Raw genomic sequence first — 18,653 nt, 5'->3', positions numbered from 1 at the left:
AACTCGTTGTAAAGTTTAAATTAACCGTCACGTTGCATCCGAGCTGTAAAATGCAAACGTTCAGAACATAGTAACATTGTAGCATATGACGGAGGTGGCTTTTAGCTAGATGGATGACAGCAGGCTAGGTAAAATAGCGATAGCGTTAGAACTAACGACTGGCCTTTGGCCGTAGCAACCATCCATTTAGAAATAGTAACGGCAGTTTGTCCTGCAAGTTGAGAAATTAGTTGATATGTGTCGGAAGAAAGTACTACAAACAAGACAGTTTTAGCGATTAAAATATTCAGCCATCCTTTCATTTTTGCCATGTGATTTTATTTTAGTAACAACTGTATTGTCTTAATGATGTCCTCCCACAAGGGCAATGTTTCTTTGTCCTCTCATATGTATGACTCAGGTGTCTGTGTGTAGCCTATTATATTGAACAAGTTGCTGAACTGATAAAAACCATGACTAAATGGAATGAAATACTTCATTAAAAATAAAATCTGCATAGAAAAAAGTTTCATAAACAGTATCTCAGTGTCATCATAAAACTACCAGCAAAATCAGTAATTGATTAAGGAAAATTAAATGTACCATATATACCAACTAGGCTATGCAATACTGTACAATGATAGGCCTACTTGATGTCGTCACATCGATTGATACAGTATTTAAACCAAACATCAACAAAACTCACCAACTGTCCAAACTCCCACCCTACCCTTCCAGTGATTGGCTGGAACAGTTTTATTTTGTTTGGGGAAAAGGCTTGCTCCACTTTATTTGTTTCCAGTTCATGGAGCAAGGACTGTGAACAAAGACCAGGTTGCGATACCGTGTACAGTTGAATATGCTGTTAAATGTTCAAACTCTGAAATTACCATATTATTGTTCCATTCTACACCCAGGGGTGAAAGTAGTTTGCCAGTAGGCCTACTACTACCACAGCCTTCGCTTCATATTGTTCACCTCAGACAACTTTTTAGTTAAGCTTGGGGTGAGATTTCTTGAATTGAGAATTGAAAGTGCATACACACAGTGAATAACTCGACTCGATATCTAGCTGATGTACAGTATGCCTTTAGTAAAAAAAAATAGCCTATGTGGCATTCCCTTAAATATAGTTTCTTAGCCCACTTCTCTTTCTTTTTGCATGACTTCATGTTACCTTTTCAAATAAAGTTAGTTTCAGGCTGTCACTTATATTTCTGTATGCTAATGAAGATGTACCAATAGCCCAGCCGACATCGGATAGAAGGAAATGTAGTGTTGTGGTGCATTCCAGCTCTATTTCTGAAGTTATATTTGACAAAAAATGGGACAATATTTTTAAATAACAGCCATTTCCATTACATTTGACAACATATTGCAGAATATCCTAGTGTGGTCTAATTTTCTGCCCACAGTCAAATTGTATTGATATAATATCTTGGAGTGGTAATAAGCCCTTAAGGCCCTTACATAAGTAGAAACAAATCAAGTTTAGTTTTAGGTGCTCACACAAAACCTTTTCATGTGGGCACATGCAACTTTTATTTTCATTCATGTCATGGTTTAAAACCTGTTGATGCACATTGGCCGAACAAGTGGTATAATGGAACTTCTCATGTGTATCTGGTAAGAGCTCTTTCAAATATCTGGTTGATTTTCATGAAATTTGCTCAAGTTGTGAAGCAAGGTCCAAGAATAAACATACTTGAAGCAGATTTACAGGGGTAGATCCACAGCAGATCCACCAACATTTGAAATAGATTCAATTCACAGAGGTAGATCAACAACAGATTCAACAAACATTTGAAATACTGTAGATTCAATTCACAGGGGTAGATCCACTTTCATGTCAATTTCATTTTTTTTCTCACGTTGGCCTTGGCACCATCTGCAACACCTCGGCAAGAAAACACCAACACCTCAGCATTTTTTTTTGTAAAAATTGAGGGTGAAAGGAGAAAAAGTAGGACATACATCAACAAAAAACCCTGTCATGTCAAAACAGAAAAATATCTGGTCAGGGGGAGTTGGGTGTTGGAGGGTGCTAGACTACAAGGTAAGAGCCACAAGGCATTCAATGTTGTGGCTTACAGGCCCTGGTTGCTGTTGCATGCAACACCTGTCAAAAAGGAGGTCAGAAGAAGGCGGAGGAAAAGCGCAGTGGGTACTCAAAGCGCTTCACATAGACACAAACAAAGACAACATCAATAATAAGTCTTTGGGCAATGGAATAGAGTATGGTCACCCTAATACGCATTGAGGTTGGGTACAGTGAAGGGGCCATTTTAATCTACAGACACTATTATGGGTGAGAAACTTACTTTCAGCCTGGTTGCTTGCTCTGTCTTCTGCATGGCTGCAAGGTGGGCCTCAATGCCAACGCTTAGTGGAGCTCTTCAGAGTGGCACTAGATGTAACAGGAGTGTTTAGGGCTAAGCACACCGGTGCCGACATGAGTGTGGCACACTTCATTCTTGACATTTCATTTAGAAGTTCCATTGTTCTCAATAGAACTGAAGTTCAAGTTCAAGTTACTTTATTAATACCCAGAGGTACATTTTGTTTACAGTAGAGTCTAGGGGTGTAACGGTTCATGTATTCGTATTGAACCGAAACGGTACGGGCGTCACGGTTCGGTGCATGAATTTACACGCAGAATACACGGTATAAAAATACATAAAACTCGTGTGCGGATTAATTAATGCCATGCGCAATTACTGTTAAGTAGCGAGAGTTACGGGAGTTCTTTAGCGACACCTAACGCTAATCTGTAGCCTCGCCTTAGCTCTGAAGCTCTGATTGGCGCCTATGTGTTTTTTTGTCAGGTCGTCGGTCGAGTCCGTCAGTCATTAGCAGCACTGAGGTTAGACCCACAAGAGTTAGAGGATCCGCTGGTCTCTTTAAGATCGCAAGTTTGAGAAGTTGAACTTCAGTTACAGTAACGTTAGTACAGGCGAAAGAGTGGTGGATAAGATGAAACTGTGTGTCGGCGTTGTTCAGCAGTTGTTGGGTATGTGAGTGGAAAAAATGCTACACATATTCGAAGTCATCACCCAGATGATGTAGGCTACCAATCACTGAAACGAGGGGGAAAAAAACTTCCCCTGCGCTTCAGCAGCCTTCCCAGATAGCAAGCATACGTTGGCACAACGTTGGCACAACGGCATATCATCCGTTGGCATGACGTTGTTTACTGACGTTGTGCCAACTTCATTTTGTCCGGTGGGGTAACGTTGTTTTGACGTTGGCACGGAGAAAATCGTCGTGCGTCACAATAGGCCTACAAAAATCCGTTTATTGCAAAACGTTGGCTTATAACCAATTGCCAACATTTTGTTTTTATTTTCCATTGCTAGTCCATACCGTGAAAATGAATGAACATTATACTTTTATTATCATGAGCAATGACTTGTTCTCCAGTAGCCTACAAGCCTATATGGAAATGATTGCTTCCGCAATTGCGCATCATGCCTAACAGCTGTTCTAAAACCAGTGGCCTCTCGGGGCTTGTTGCTTAATTCAAGACAGGCAGGCAATATGTTATAAATGTTAATATTATTTATAATATTTATTGACAATAACAAAAATAACAAAGAAATAAATTAATAAAAAATGTTAAAAAAAAAACACCAACAAGGAATTGGGGGGTGGGCTGCTCCGGTTCCTCCAGATCATGGAACTATTCTGGAAAAACAAAAGAGTTTGCTCATCGATCCATTTATCAAAACAATGCAAAGTATGTGGGGTTTGCCATATGTGCTACTTACTCGGAGTCAGAATCGCTGGAATCCGAATCACTGAATTCCAATTGACGCAGACGCTGGCGCTGAGTAGCTGTGGAGAAAAGGAGACAACCATCAGTGACAGATTGCCCATTTAGGAGGTTATCACTGAAACTAGGCCTAGGAGGTAAGAATGTTTTTTTTTTATTATTTTTTAAAAAATGTTTACTGTCCCCATCTATTATATGAAAATGCGCTTAACGTTGTAACGATCTGAATTGCGTTGTATTGAGGCATGCTAGGCTATATTTTTAGTTGAAAATGCATCTCCATTTGCAAATAGCATTTTCATATTGCAATCAATCGTGAAATGCACAGCATGCACAGGCCTACTAAAGCCACGCGACAAAATGTTACCTGAGAATGAATGCACGTGATGTTTGCATGAACCACGCGACATTAGGTCAGTTTGGCCTAGGATTAGCCATAGCTAGGGCACTGGACACTTGGTGACTGTTTGACATGTGATAAGGTAAGATTTTTAATTATTGTCTTAAAATAAGGTTAGAAGACTAAGCTAAACTTGGTTACTTTTGTGTGAAGAAATGAAGAGTTTGGTTCCAAAACGCTATCTCCTTTTTTTAAAACATTCAGGTTATTTAATGTGTATTGTGTTGTTTTGATTGAGTAAAGATATATCAAATAACAACACCCAGTTACAGTTCAACTGAAATTATTTGGAAAACAAAATGTAAAAAAAAATATTTATGAAAATTCATTAAAATGGTGGCGTTTTGAAACTCTTCAAATGTAGCACATAGCTCGACATATTTTGTAGCCTATGCTACTTTGGAATAATTAAAATACATAGATATTTATGTTTTTGGTATAATACAGAAATATAAGCAACTGTTGTTGAAAGTCCCGAGTACCGCCATGTATAGGCTAATAGAAAATCGGAGAGATTTCTATTTTGGGTAGGACTTTTTGCCTCAGTATTTTCTGTCAGTCTAAAGCACAACTGATATTGCCATCTATGTACTGTAGGTAGCCTGCTTTGTTTAAAGATCGTTGTCTTTCAAAGAAATGTAGCTGGGCTTTGGATGATATAAAATCACGGTGTCTCTGCAACAAATGCGCATTAAGATTAAACGAGGTTGCATTTTTTGGTAATTGGTGGAGTAGCCTAGGCTAGGAACACGAAAATCAGTGGGGCTGTTAAAGCGTAACTGGCCAGAATGCATCCTAGGGTGTTTTTGTGAATGTACCCTAGTCAAACTTTAGTTTAAAAGCATAATTATAGCCTACGTCCGAAGCGCCACTTTTAGCTTGTCGTCGTTTTCGGGTCAAATGGCTTTTTTAATGGAAATCGTAGGGGCACTACTATTTTGATACATGATGGCATCAAAATAGCTATTTTTAAAACACCAAGAAGGCTCGACACAACATGAAACTTTGATCGAAGTCATCTGTGTCTCTACACATGAACTTGAGCATTGTTTGTGTACACAGAGTTTACTAAAAGAAAGGTTTTTAAAAACTTAGTTTTTCTGCTCGCCGCCATCATGCCAGCCAAGGAGTGAGTTGTCCAAAACCTTTCTTTTTAGTAAACTGTGTACACGAACAATGTTCTCAATGCTCGAGTTCATGTGTAGAGACACTGATGATTCTAAATAGCTATTTTGACGCCATCATATATCGAAATAGTAGTGCCCATGAATAATACTTATCATAAATGCTCAAACATTGCTTCCTAGATAATGTGAATTCCAAGCTACAAAACTGAAGTAATTCTAAGGACTGACAATTATATGAATGTGATAAAGACAGGATTTGAACAGAAATATTTTACAGGCTTTTGGTTTTGGGACCCATTCTTGATTAAGACAATGTTTTAACAAAATATGAGATGGTGCAGCAAGAACCTTAGATGATTTAACCTGGAATGACCCATTGCATATACTTAAATGTCTGCCACTATGTCTTTGGATTTCCCTCTTCTTATTCAGGTCTGTAACATACCGATTACAGGGCTCTGCGGTTCTTCAGCTCTCCTCTTCCTTCCTCCACTGCGGTCACTGCTATACTTAAGCCAGTTCTTAATGTGGCTGTCGCACTCGCTGGCAGTGATATTTTGCGCTGCCGCAGCACCTGAACAGGTAACAGTTCTTGATCATTGAAAATACAATGCACTATTTCCAGGAGAATCAAAAAGTGTCTATTAAGCACACTGTATTTAATTTTTCTTTTACAATGACAGCAATGCAGTGGCATTCAGACACCTCTTATAGCTGCAGTGATTTTTAAAGCTGCAAAAGCCTTCTTTTGGCCTCCTCGGCCAAGCCAATTGTATTGGGTTGCCAGTGTGTCTGTGATGAGGTGACGCATTATTCTCCTGACCGCGTCCCCAGCATTCATCCCACCAAGTGCTGTAAGGTGTGTTGTCTACAGATAAGAACAGAAATGTACAGATGTATATAGATTTTATACAGTTAAGAACAAAATTATTCATACCCCTGGCAAATATTAATTTAATGTTGATTTTCTCTCGACCAATATGTTTGTTCTGACTGAAAATGAAACTGCCACATGTCAAAAGGTTGCTTGACAATGTGGTAGAAACATGGAAATAGAAGCATTTTCATCTTTTTTTTTACATATGTATGAATTTTGTGTCCAAAATTATTCATACCTTTTTTTTAGATAATGACTGGAAAGCCTTGTTTGGCTGTATGTTTTGGATCATTGTGTGGTTTAATGGCCCGATGCCGCCTATTGGGACGGGTTTCTCGGCAGACTGCCTGATTTTTTTTCCTCCAAAAATCTTACTGTAGCCCCTTGTTTTAGTGTTACCATTTACTTTGAGAAGGTCACCAGGTCCCATTGTCTGGAAAAAAACACCCCAAGCTAATACATTTCTATAATAGCTATTCTGCACTGTGGATATGGTGTTTTGATGGTTGACATTTGCAGCACATCCCAAAATGGACCACTTGGTCATCATGGATGCTGATCATGGATCACTCTTCTTAAAATGCACAACTCGGCTTAACCTTTTATAAGGACACACCTGAACAAAGAATATAGCTTTTGCTTGATTTTTAAATGGTTATGAACTAGGTTTCCAGACTAGATCTCCCTGAAATAAGATCTAGGTGGGCGGGGCTAGGCTAGCTGTCTAGAATCATTGTGAAGACATTGAGAGGCTTGGTATGTATTATGAGAACCATTTTGAGAGCTGTGATGACAAATAAACATGCTTCCAGTGATTATTTAAAAAGGGTATGAATAATTTTGGACATGCCATTTTTCATAAAAATGTTCAAAAAATATGAAAACTGATTCTACCACATTATCTTACAACATTTAGCCATGTAGAAGTGTCATTTTCAAACATATTGGTCAAGAGAAAATTAACATTAAATCAATATTTGCCAGGGGTATGAATACTTTTGTTCTTAACTGTATAGAATGTGTACTGTTGACAAAACATAATGCAGTTGGTTCCAAAGTATTCAACCAACGTGAAATTTTTCACCATGTTGTGGTCATCAATGTAGTCAAATACATACCATAGCTTTCTCCTGTGCTTTCTCTAATAACACATTCTCCACTCTCCTCAGATGTTCTTGTGTCTGAATTGGGAATGTGAATTCCTCTGGTAGAGAGGGCGCTGCTTGTGCTGGCTGCTTCTTAGCCAGGGCCTGGAGAAGGAGGGTGTTCTGGCGCACTTGCGCCTTTATCTCCTCCAAGGCCCTGAAAATTAGCTGGTCACGCTCTATAGGTAAGAAAGGTTTAATAGAAAAACAGAAACATTTCACATTGCTTTAGAAAGTGTTGTGACTTAAATGATTATGTTACACAAATGATATCATCAGTCATGTTGCAGACCAGCAAAATGTTTTGTACCGAATGTGTTTGTCACAGGCTGTGAGTAGGAGGTAGTGGGAGCACTCAAGACCGATGAAAACACCGGTGGTGGCTGGAGTACAGGCTGGAGTACAGGTAGCTGTTTGGAGGAGCCTGGTTTCGCAGGTGGTTTCACTGGTTGTTTCGCTGGTTGTTTTGCTGGTTGCTGGTTGGCGATGGAATGGCGTGGCTGAGGTAGAGCTTCAAACTGCTCCACCACTTTGGCAGAGGGCCTGCAGTATGACAACAGGACAACACCACAGGTATTAAAACATCAGTGAATCTTAGACTTTTGTTAATTTGTGTACTGTACGGTTCTTACATTCTAGGCCTTCTGAAACTTTCATCCTCAGAAGTGAGGGAGTCTTTCTTGGTGGCCCTCACCAGTTTCTTCCTGGCCGCTTCATAAGAATCTGTATTTGAGGGAAACATTTGTTAAACAAGGAACCATATTGCAGCATGTATAGAAATGAAATGAAGTTGCATTATGATGAATCATGTTATCTCTCTCTCTCTCTCTCTCTCTCTCTCTCTCTTTCTTTCTCTCTGTGTTTGTTTACAGGAGGGTCTCACCATATTTCTTCAGTACCCTGACAAAGAACTCCCCCCATGTCTCATCAGGATCCTCCTGATTCTGGACAGCCACCTTACCCCGTTGCATACTTTTGTATGGTGGCCAGAACGACACTTTTTGGTCGACACTCAGCCAGCTTGTGGGCACCACTTCAACCTCATTCTTTTCCGTAAATAGTACAATTGCGAACATGATCTGTAAACTGAAATGATGAACAGATGAACTTAGCTTTAACTAACTAACTTATTTATTTATTTATTTATTTATTTATTTATTACTAACTAACTAACTTATTTATTCATTTATTTATTTATTACTAACTAAATTATTTATTTATTTATTTATTTATTTATTTATTACTAACTAACTCATTTATTTATTTATTTATTTATTTATTATGTATGGTTCAGTCGGTATATTGCAAAGCCATGTTTGACAGGCATTGCAACCATTTTGGCATCAATGGTTTTCTCTGACAAAGCCACCACCTCTACAGACAGTCCTTGAACAAAAGCAATATTCAAATTGAGGGAGTCAACTGGGGATGTGAAAAACGACTGTCTGTTTAAAAATTTCCGTCCCAAAAACTGTGTGCAGCCATCAGCATTGAACATTTTTTCAATTCTGAATATGCTGTGCCCACTCAAAACTATGTTGTTAGGCGCATGGACTGATAAAAAGAATTTGGGACAGGTGTAGTGAGAGAGTAGACTGTGCAACACTGGACTGACATTGACTGACTGACTGACACTGCTGTTTAGTTTTTGTTCAGCGATGCGTTTTACAATTTGCTGCAAAGGTTGGTTTGGCTTTCTGATCTTTCTTTTCAGTTGATGCAGAAAGTTTTCGAAAGGAAAGGCAGAAATTCTCTGCAAGGGGCCAAATTTTCTGACATCGTCTGCCAGGTGGATTAAGCTATGGACATTGTACACAATGAAATCGCCATAAATCACAGAGAAGTTTTGGACAAAGACTCTGATCACCTTCTCGGCGTAATCACAGTATGTTTTTGACAGCTGTGGGCTGCATAGAATGGTTATGCCCACATGCAGAAGGAGGAAGTGATCGTACATAACATCAGGCAGTTCGTTTTTGAGAGCAATGGGACCCGTATACAAAAGAAATGTCCGAAATTCAGTTGCTTTCCAACGGTCCACCTCTGTTAGGGATCTCCCTCTTCTATTGAACTCTTTTGGCAAGCTTTTTCCAAGTTCCACTATTTTTTGTGATATTGATGTTATTGTTCGGTTGCCAATTCTTGTGGGTAGTGGGCCTCGCATCCACAACCAAATGAGCTTTCTCACTACTCCCAAACACACTAAGTGCATGTAATCGAGCACAAATTGGGAGACCATGCCAATGTTGATGTCAGTGAGGGGACTTTCACCATCCTTGTGGTGATCACTTTGTAATTTGGCCTTAAAGCTCTCGTCTGTACGTGGTGCCGCCATTGTCTCAGGGAAGTTTAATCTGTTATTGCACCAAACACCCTCCTGAACACACCTCTCGCAGCCGTAATACGAATTATGATATTTTATGTTTTTGAGGAATGCTCTTGCTGGTGCATCGCATACAAAGGCCGAAATGATTATTTTGTGATTTTGTTGGTACATAACACCACTTGAGGAGATGACTGACATCTCCTCCACAAAATCGGAGAGATACTCTGCCAAATTTGATGGTTTTTTAAACCCAGAGTATAATGCCACAACGAAGGGAATTTGGTCTGGGTCTTCTTCAATTAATGCCAATATTGGCCATAATTGGTTATTGCTACTTTTAAAAAGTGGCATGCCATCAATATTGATTTGCAGGTGGAGTGTTTGAGCGATTGTTAGGGTGGGACTGTCCTGCATCCTCACCAATACACCTTTAGCTAATCCAAAATAGTGTGTAACTGGGTAGACTTCTGCGTTGTGTTGATTATTAATAAAGATGACCCAAAACGAGCACGGGATACTGCTGGAGTTTTATTCTGCACACACGCACAGCAAAGCATACAGTACAGGGTGAGTTCGCCAATAGCTCCTCTCTCCATAAAGATATTAGACAGGCCAAAAACAAAAATGCATGTAAAGTGAAGAATAATAACAAAACATACCTGCACACACGCACAGCAAAGCATACAGTACAGGGTGAGTTCGCCAATAGCTCCTGAAAAAGTTCACACGTATAACTATATTGCAGGTGCTAATGTGCTATCCCAACTACCTAGCTAAACTACTGTACATCACTGTAGGGCTATTTTTGGCATGTGGCTAGACGGAGGTATACATGTAAACAATGCATTTAAAAAGTAAATTCACAAAAATAACTCACAAATAATATACATTAACTGAATACAAACAATATAAAGTGAAGCAATCTTATGGATGACAATATTTAATAGAAATATTTATAAGATTGCTTATGAGGCTGCAATCAGTCAACCTACCTCTCTCCATAAAGATATTAGACAGGAAAGAGGAAGGGGGGAGACAGGGGGAGAGGAGGGGCTACTAGAGACCCTCAATACCACTGTGTAATAAATTGAATAGATTTAAACTGTAACTAGATAACCTAGATCTATTGTGCAATTATGTGATTCATACAGTAAGTATAAGGTCTAACCTGTTACACTCACCCCTTCAGAATTGCACAAAGATCTGCAAACATCAGGTATACAGGCCATTAGAATTAAAACCTCCCAGCATAAAAAGCTGCCTACCCCATCAGGCTAAAAGAATACAGAGGTTGATCAAGTCTCAGAATTCTGTATAGGAAACAGGGATGCCGTTTACACCCCTTAGACTAAGGCCTACAGACTATACCATAACGGAGGACAAAAGTAAAGCACACTCTAGTGAAACCCATAACAACCCATTAAACCAGGTCAATAAACAGGGTTAGAAAACAATACTCAAACATGGATGACATGTCTCTCAGGGACAACATCGCTAAGAACAGATTGAAGCTGAACCATAGATTCAATCAACCTACACACAGGTCTTATAACCCGACCAAATCTAGAAGTGTGAGGTGAGTGTGGTGCATGTGTGGTGTGTGAAATAGGAATGTGTGGCTGTGTAGATGAACTAATGTGAATGTGACTAGAAGCATCAGTCAGACCATGCTCAGGAGGGGAGTCAGAGGGAGACTGGACCAAGCCAGGATCATCAGTCAGGTCTTCTGTAGACCCTGCAGTGACATCTGAGTGATGCTGTGAGACCCACGATGAAGTACGGGCTCCACTATCTGCATCCAGAGAAGAGATAGCTTCATCCAAGGCATGGACAGACACTGTATCACTGAGAACTGCAGGCACAGAGTGAGGCTCATTCTCAACAGAATCAGCATCCGCCTCGCCACCTTCCGTGGAGCTTCCATCTAGCCTCTCACTCAGAGGGAGAAAATTGACCTCCAGCAGCAGGTTACGATGCACCACTTTCTCATTTCCAAGGTCATCACGAATCCTGTAAACGTGGAGCACTGGCTTGGCAGCAATGACTGTGTACATGGTGTCTCCCCACCTGTCTGCTAGCTTACGCTTTCCGCGGCAGCCCTTGTTCGCCACCAGCACTCGGTCTCCTATCGACAATGGCTGACCTTTGGCCTTCTTGTTGTACTGACTTGCCTGGTGTTTCTGTTCTGACTCTGTGTGTTTCTGGGCAACTGACATGGCAGACTTGAGATCTTTTAGTAGAGAGTCCACAAAGGAGTCATAGTCACACACTGTGTTGTCCAACAAAACACTACGGAACATCAAGTCCACCGGCAGCCTTGGAACACGGCCAAACATGAGATAAAAAGGAGGAAAACCAGTAGTCTCATGAGCCGTGCAGTTGTAAACAAACGTCATCGTCTGGACCATCTGATGCCACTTGTGCTTCTGTCTAGGAGGCAAGGAGCGGAGCATGCCACCCAGAGTCCTGTTGAACCTTTCAGTCCCACCATTCCCCATAGGATGATAGGGAGTGGTGTGAGACTTTGAAACACCAGCAAGGCGAAGAAGCTCCGCAATCAGCTCGCTTTCAAAGCTTGTTCCCTGATCAGAATGGATACGCTCAGGGAAACCGTAGACACAAAAAAACTTGTCCCACAGTGTCTTTGCCACTTTTCTTGCTGTCTGGTCTCGACAGGGAAACGCTTGGGCGAGCTTTGTGAAATGGTCTGTAATTACAAGAACATCCACAGACTTGTTGTTGTGATCCTCTGCAGACCAGAAGTCAATGCAGACAAGTTCCAGTGGAGCAGTGGTCTTTATGCTCTCCAATGGAGCTCTGGCAGCTGGCTCAGGTGTCTTACTCAACACACACCTCCCACACTTCTTAACATAGTCACGGACCTCCCTCTCCATGTCATGCCAGAAGAACCTTTGGCGGGCCAGGTGGAGTGTGCGCGCCTGACCCTGATGGCCAGCGAGGTCATGGACCCCCGTCAGAGCTTCAGACTTCAGCGCTGCAGGTAAGACATACTGAAATCTTTTGTGGTTTGTCAGAGGGTCCTTACAGACTCTATACAGGACACTATTCTGGAGGACCAGTTTGTCCCAGTGCCTCAGCAGCTGTAGAGTAGTCTGGCTTTCACGGCAACGCTCACGGAAAGATGGTCTTCGTTTCCTTTCCACATAAGGTATAACGGCTGCGATGGAAGTGTCTCGACGCTGGTGGGACTGCAGGTCCTGCAAAGACATAGCAGGCAAAGCAGGCTGGCCAACAGGAACCACATCAGACAGGTGTTCCACTACTGACATCGCTCTGAGCTGTGAGGCAGACTCCCAGTCACTGTGGCTGTCAAGCAGCGTTGAAACCTCATCTTCCGAGAGAGATGCATGGGAGCTGGCTGAAGACCCATTCATACAGGTAAGTGCTTGTGGCTGGCTGATGAAGCGGAAAACATCCTGGACGAGAACATCTCCAACATCCTTCACACACCCAAGCAGGTCTCTGTATGGTTCTGAAAGCAGCCGCTGGCTCAAAGGCTTGACAAAGGGGTCTCTGCTCAGAGCATCGGCAACAATGTTCAACTTTCCCGGAATATGCTTGATCTTGAAGTTATATGGAGCCAACTTGGCAACCCAGCGCTGTTCACAGGCGTCCAGCTTGGGCTTTGTCATGATGTATGTGAGTGGATTGTTATCAGTCCACACCGTGAACTGGCTGCCCTTCAGCCAATGGCTGAACTTATCACACACCGCCCACTTAAGCGCCAAAAACTCTAGTCTGTGTGCTGGGTAGTTGGCTTGGCTTCGGCTGAGTGACTTACTTGCAAACGCCACTGGCCTCGCTCTGTCATCACCATCCTGGACTTGTGAGAGAACAGCTCCCAGGCCATCAAGAGACGCATCAGTGGAGAGAATGAAAGGCTTATTAAAGTCTGGATGGGCAAGGACCACACAGTTGACCAAAGCAGCCTTCAGCTCTGCAAAACCCCTATCACAACCTGCCGTCCAGTCTTGCGGAGTCAACTGGCGAAAAGTGCCACCTCTCCCACCTTTCGCTGTTCTGCCTCTACGCTTAGAGCCTGCAGTCAAACAAAACAGAGGCTTTGCAATGGAGGAACAGTTTGGAATGAAATGCTGGTAGTATAGGACCATGCCCAAGAACGACCGTATCCTTTTCTGGGACGGGGTGCAGCCATCTGACTCCATCAGGTCAGTCTTCTCAAAGGATGAAATCACCGCAACTTTATCCTGATCTACTGAAACCCCATTACTGTCCACTATGTGGCCCAAAAACTTAACTGACTGTCTCAGGAAGTGGCACTTCTTTTGAGAAAGCTTGAGGTTGTTGGCTCTCAGCCGGTCGAATACAGTTCTCAGACGCTCTAATCCCTCACTGACAGATGGAGCAAAAGATAGCAAATCATCAAGGTAACATAAAAGTGTGGAAAAATTCAAGTCACCAAAGATGCTGAGCATCATCCTCATAAAGGATCCAGGACTGTTGCATAGGCCTTGTGGCAAACGGTTATATTCGTACAACCCTAGCGGAGTGGTAAAAGCTGTGAATTTCCTATCAGCTTCACATAGGGGGACATTGTAAAATCCAGACGTCAAGTCCATAGTGCTGAAAACAGCATTGCCCCCAAGCGCAGCTAGGCAGTCAGACTGATGGGGCAGAGGGTGGGCATCTTTGATGGTCCTAGCGTTCAACCACCTGAAGTCTGTGCAGATACGTAGGTCCCCATTTTTCTTCCAGACCATGACTAAAGGGGAGGCATAGTCACTCACAGACTTCTTGATGATCTCCCGCTCCTCCATCTCGTTCAGCACCTGCCTCAGTTTGTGGTAGTGTGCTGGTGGGACTCTCCGATAGGGAAGCCGGAAAGGACGGTCATCTGAAAGGTGGATCTTGTGAACAAAGTCTTTAACCATCCCACAGTCAAGCGAGTTCTTTGAGAAGATGTCACTGTACTCCAAGAGCAGGGTGGCTAGCTTGGCTTTGTCAGCAGGGGAAACCACAGCCCTCTAAGTCAATATCAGTCAAACCAGCATCCTTCATTGCCTGAACTAGATCAGTGTGCACACTACTGGACAATACTGGGTTAGTGGCAACATCCTGGGTTTGACACAGTCCTTGTGCAATGTTCAAGTCCTCCATTGCCAGACACGGGAACACATCAGCTATCTTAGCATTGCGCCGCAGAGTGATAGGATCCAGTGTTGGATTAAGAACCTTCATTGGGACCCAGCGATCTCCCCACATAGCTGTAACCCAAAAGAATGTGCTTTGGAGCTGAGCGGGCAGAAGTAGGCTCAACAATAATGGTGCTACCAGGGCACACATGGACATCACTGGGTAGCCTACCCCACACCAGGTGTTCTTGCTTTGGGAGAAGTGTAACACTATGCACCAGCTTCACTGTTCCAACTTTGTCTTGCTCACCTGGGCCCTCCCACCGTGACACACAGCTCAGTAGCTCCAGGAAGCGCTCACATTCAGGGTCACTGCTTTTGGAGGAAATTAGCTCCCAGTACTCTTTCTTATGTCTCATGTTTTGTAAAACAGACTTGATCACATTAGTACCAATTATGAAATCATCTCTCTGGCCAGCAACAACTAGAGTGGGTACAATAAACTTAGTCTCATACACTTCAATTTCATAGAAGCACTTCGGATACGTTTTTAAGCCACCACAACCCACAATCACCACATTCCCAGGGATTAACTGAGCATTGGGCAGCACACCAGCAGCCTGAAGTCTCTTCTCTGCCTCTTCACTAAGTGTACAAGACATGGAGCCAGAATCTAACATTCCTCTCAAAGTGACCTTGCCACTCACCAACACAGGTGCATAAAACAGCTCACTTGACCCTTCAAGTCTCTGCGAGCCAATGAGAATCTGCACCTGTCCCGCTTGCAAAAGTCGACTGTTGTTACTGTAGATGGAAAGCCGATCTGGTTCTCTCATGAGGGCTTCTGTACCACCACCCACGCTTGCCCTCTCACAGCGTGGGGCATCTAGTTTAACGGAGTGCGGCTGGCCTGTGCAGATGCTGCCGCTGGATGAGAGGCACTCGGGCAATCATGTTTGAAATGGCCAGGTTGAAAGCAGTGACGACAGAGTTTCAGTAGCCTGCAATGGCTAAAGGTGGAATGGTCAGTGCTGCTGCATACTCTGCATGCAGAAGACATTAAAGGCTGAGGGGACCGTTGGCGCTGTTGAGGCTGAACATGACGTGAGAGTGACTGGGGAGCAGAGCACAGTGTGATGACTTTATTCAGCATGCTTACCACCTCACGCATACCTGGCTCTTCCTCTGAACGGACTGCAGTCAACGGCACAGTTGCGGGTGACTGTACAGGATGGCTCATCTCTACCTGCGTGCTGCTGAATGAGCGGTTGAACTGTGCAGTGGACTGAGTGACTGCCACAGGGCCCGGACTGTGAACAGGAGGAGAGTGCTGACTCATTGAAGCTCCGCGTCTCAGATCTCGCTGATGATCATCTAAGCGCTCCTGCACTTCAGGGGCTGTCCATCTCCCAGCTGGTTTATATTTGAAAGACATAGCCAGGTGAGGGTCTGGGCAGTGAGTGACAAACATCATCACAACTTCAGCACTCACGTCCTCAACACATCTACCCCGCCTGCGGAGACATTCATCGGCAACATCTATAGCCTTGTTCAGACGCACCCAGTAGTCTAGTGCACTCTCACCTTTTTTTGGAAGTGTGCTATAAAAATCCGCCATGGGCATGCCAGAGTATGGGAGTTCACTAAAGTTCTGCTTCAGTATATCAAAAACAGCTGCAGGATGACTACAGGGGTTAATTTCTGGGTTGCTACGTAGTGAAACCTTCACAATGTCCCTGGCTTTTCCCATCAGTCTGCTTGCTATCACATCATACATTTCAGCAGTACCATATTTGCGTCGGCGAATGTAAGCCTGCATCAAATCTTCCCATTCATGGACAGTGCATGTGTCAGTACGGTCACCTCTGAAGAATGGGGGTGGTTTAATATCTGATTGGACAACCACGTTCAGCCTTGAAGCATCCAGGCAGCCCCCTGAACAGGTTTGTGGAGTATGTGCTGGGTCTGAATGAGTGTTAGGTGTAGAGTGATGCATTGTATTATTAATGTCATGTGCTTGCTCTGCATGTCTATTGGTAGGATAGCCAACTGCATTTACCACCCGTTCCGGTGAGCTTCTAATGACGCGGGTAATGGGGGTGGAACATGCTACTGGATTCAGAACTGACTGGCCTACTCTCTGATAACTGGCCTCTCCATCTGATTCCATAGAGTAACCCCTCCCAAGCCCATTAGATACGTAAACACCATTCAATTTTGAAAATGACATTTCAACAGTAGTGACTATACCAATATATCAAATAATACCAAATACTGCTGAATAATTTCAAAACCACATGTAACTTGTGATGTAATATCACTAACTGAGAAGCATTGGCCTATTATTTCAAATGAAAATGCAGTAGAAAACCAGGCAAAATAAAATCAGTTAGTTAATTTCAATAGTAAAATATAAGTAATTTCTCAAAAAGAAAATACTAGTGCAGGCTGAGCAATGTCTAGAAAGCACAATACTAATCTAATCTTACGTCAATGACTTACGCAGACCAGCGTATAAATTCGGCTACACACGTCACTGAACAGGAGTCGCGTCGGAGGAGGCTTCCATGCAGAAGGTAGCTAGCGGCTGTCGCTAGTAGTAGTAACTTCAACAGCAGCAGCCCACGGTGATCTAGCGAGCGCAGATCAGATGAACCAAGGGTCACGGCACCATTGTAACTGGGTAGACTTCTGCGTTGTGTTGATTATTAATAAAGATGACCCAAAACGAGCACGGGATACTGCTGGAGTTTTATTCTGCACACACGCACAGCAAAGCATACAGTACAGGGTGAGTTCGCCAATAGCTCCTCTCTCCATAAAGATATTAGACAGGCCAAAAACAAAAATGCATGTAAAGTGAAGAATAATAACAAAACATACCTGCACACACGCACAGCAAAGCATACAGTACAGGGTGAGTTCGCCAATAGCTCCTGAAAAAGTTCACACGTATAACTATATTGCAGGTGCTAATGTGCTATCCCAACTACCTAGCTAAACTACTGTACATCACTGTAGGGCTATTTTTGGCATGTGGCTAGACGGAGGTATACATGTAAACAATGCATTTAAAAAGTAAATTCACAAAAATAACTCACAAATAATATACATTAACTGAATACAAACAATATAAAGTGAAGCAATCTTATGGATGACAATATTTAATAGAAATATTTATAAGATTGCTTATGAGGCTGCAATCAGTCAACCTACCTCTCTCCATAAAGATATTAGACAGGAAAGAGGAAGGGGGGAGACAGGGGGAGAGGAGGGGCTACTAGAGACCCTCAATACCACTGTGTAATAAATTGAATAGATTTAAACTGTAACTAGATAACCTAGATCTATTGTGCAATTATGTGATTCATACAGTAAGTATAAGGTCTAACCTGTTACAAGTGCATGGAGCCCCCTGCTTTTTCTTCCACCTCTATGCTTTTAGGAGTTGACAAAAGTGTCCGACCATCTTTTGGGAGATCTGCATCGGGCAGGTGTTTGTTAAGGACAGCAAGAAGACTTGAAAGATGGCTGATTGGTGTGTTTGTTTCCACTGCCCACGCCTTTAAATCGTCACGTAATTTAATGTTGTCATATTCCTCATCAGGACTGTCAATGTCAATGTCAAAGTCCTCGTCTTGCATACAGTAATCGATATTTTGGATTTCCTCCAGACCACAGGTGGCGCTTATGTCCTCTAAACTAGAGCTAGTACTAACGTTACACCAGTCTCCTCCATCACAGCTGTCTAACGTTTCCGTCCCTGACATGTAGGAGTCGGAGCCATGGTCGGAGCAGTCGGAGTCGTGAGTAACGCTAACTTTTTCCACATTAAGTGATTGTAGCATAGAGACAATGGCCTCTGTATTTTTTTTTGTATGCCGTCTTAAAGACCTTTTTGATAGCAATTTGT

At 42.6% G+C, this 18,653-nt stretch overlaps 1 long non-coding RNA gene across 1 annotated transcript; it reads right to left on the bottom strand.

The window, feature by feature from the left end:
• Nucleotides 1-3,633: 3,633 nt before the first annotated feature.
• LOC143136670 (uncharacterized) lies at nucleotides 3,634-5,811 on the bottom strand. Its single transcript, XR_012989394.1, has 3 exons — nucleotides 5,724-5,811; nucleotides 3,747-3,813; nucleotides 3,634-3,663 (listed from the first exon to the last, which is right to left on the bottom strand). It is a non-coding gene; the product is annotated as an uncharacterized LOC143136670 (long non-coding RNA).
• Between the last annotated feature and the right edge of the window lie 12,842 nt (nucleotides 5,812-18,653).

Source organism: Alosa pseudoharengus, unplaced genomic scaffold (genome assembly GCF_046254945.1).
Source record: "Alosa pseudoharengus isolate Yale_2024_CS ecotype anadromous, Long Island Sound unplaced genomic scaffold, YU_APseudo_1.1 YU_APseudo_1.1_scf_20, whole genome shotgun sequence".
Taxonomy (NCBI): domain Eukaryota; kingdom Metazoa; phylum Chordata; class Actinopteri; order Clupeiformes; family Clupeidae; genus Alosa; species Alosa pseudoharengus.
The sequence above is the reverse complement of the archived record's forward strand: the minus strand, read 5'-3'. Positions and strand labels throughout refer to the sequence as shown.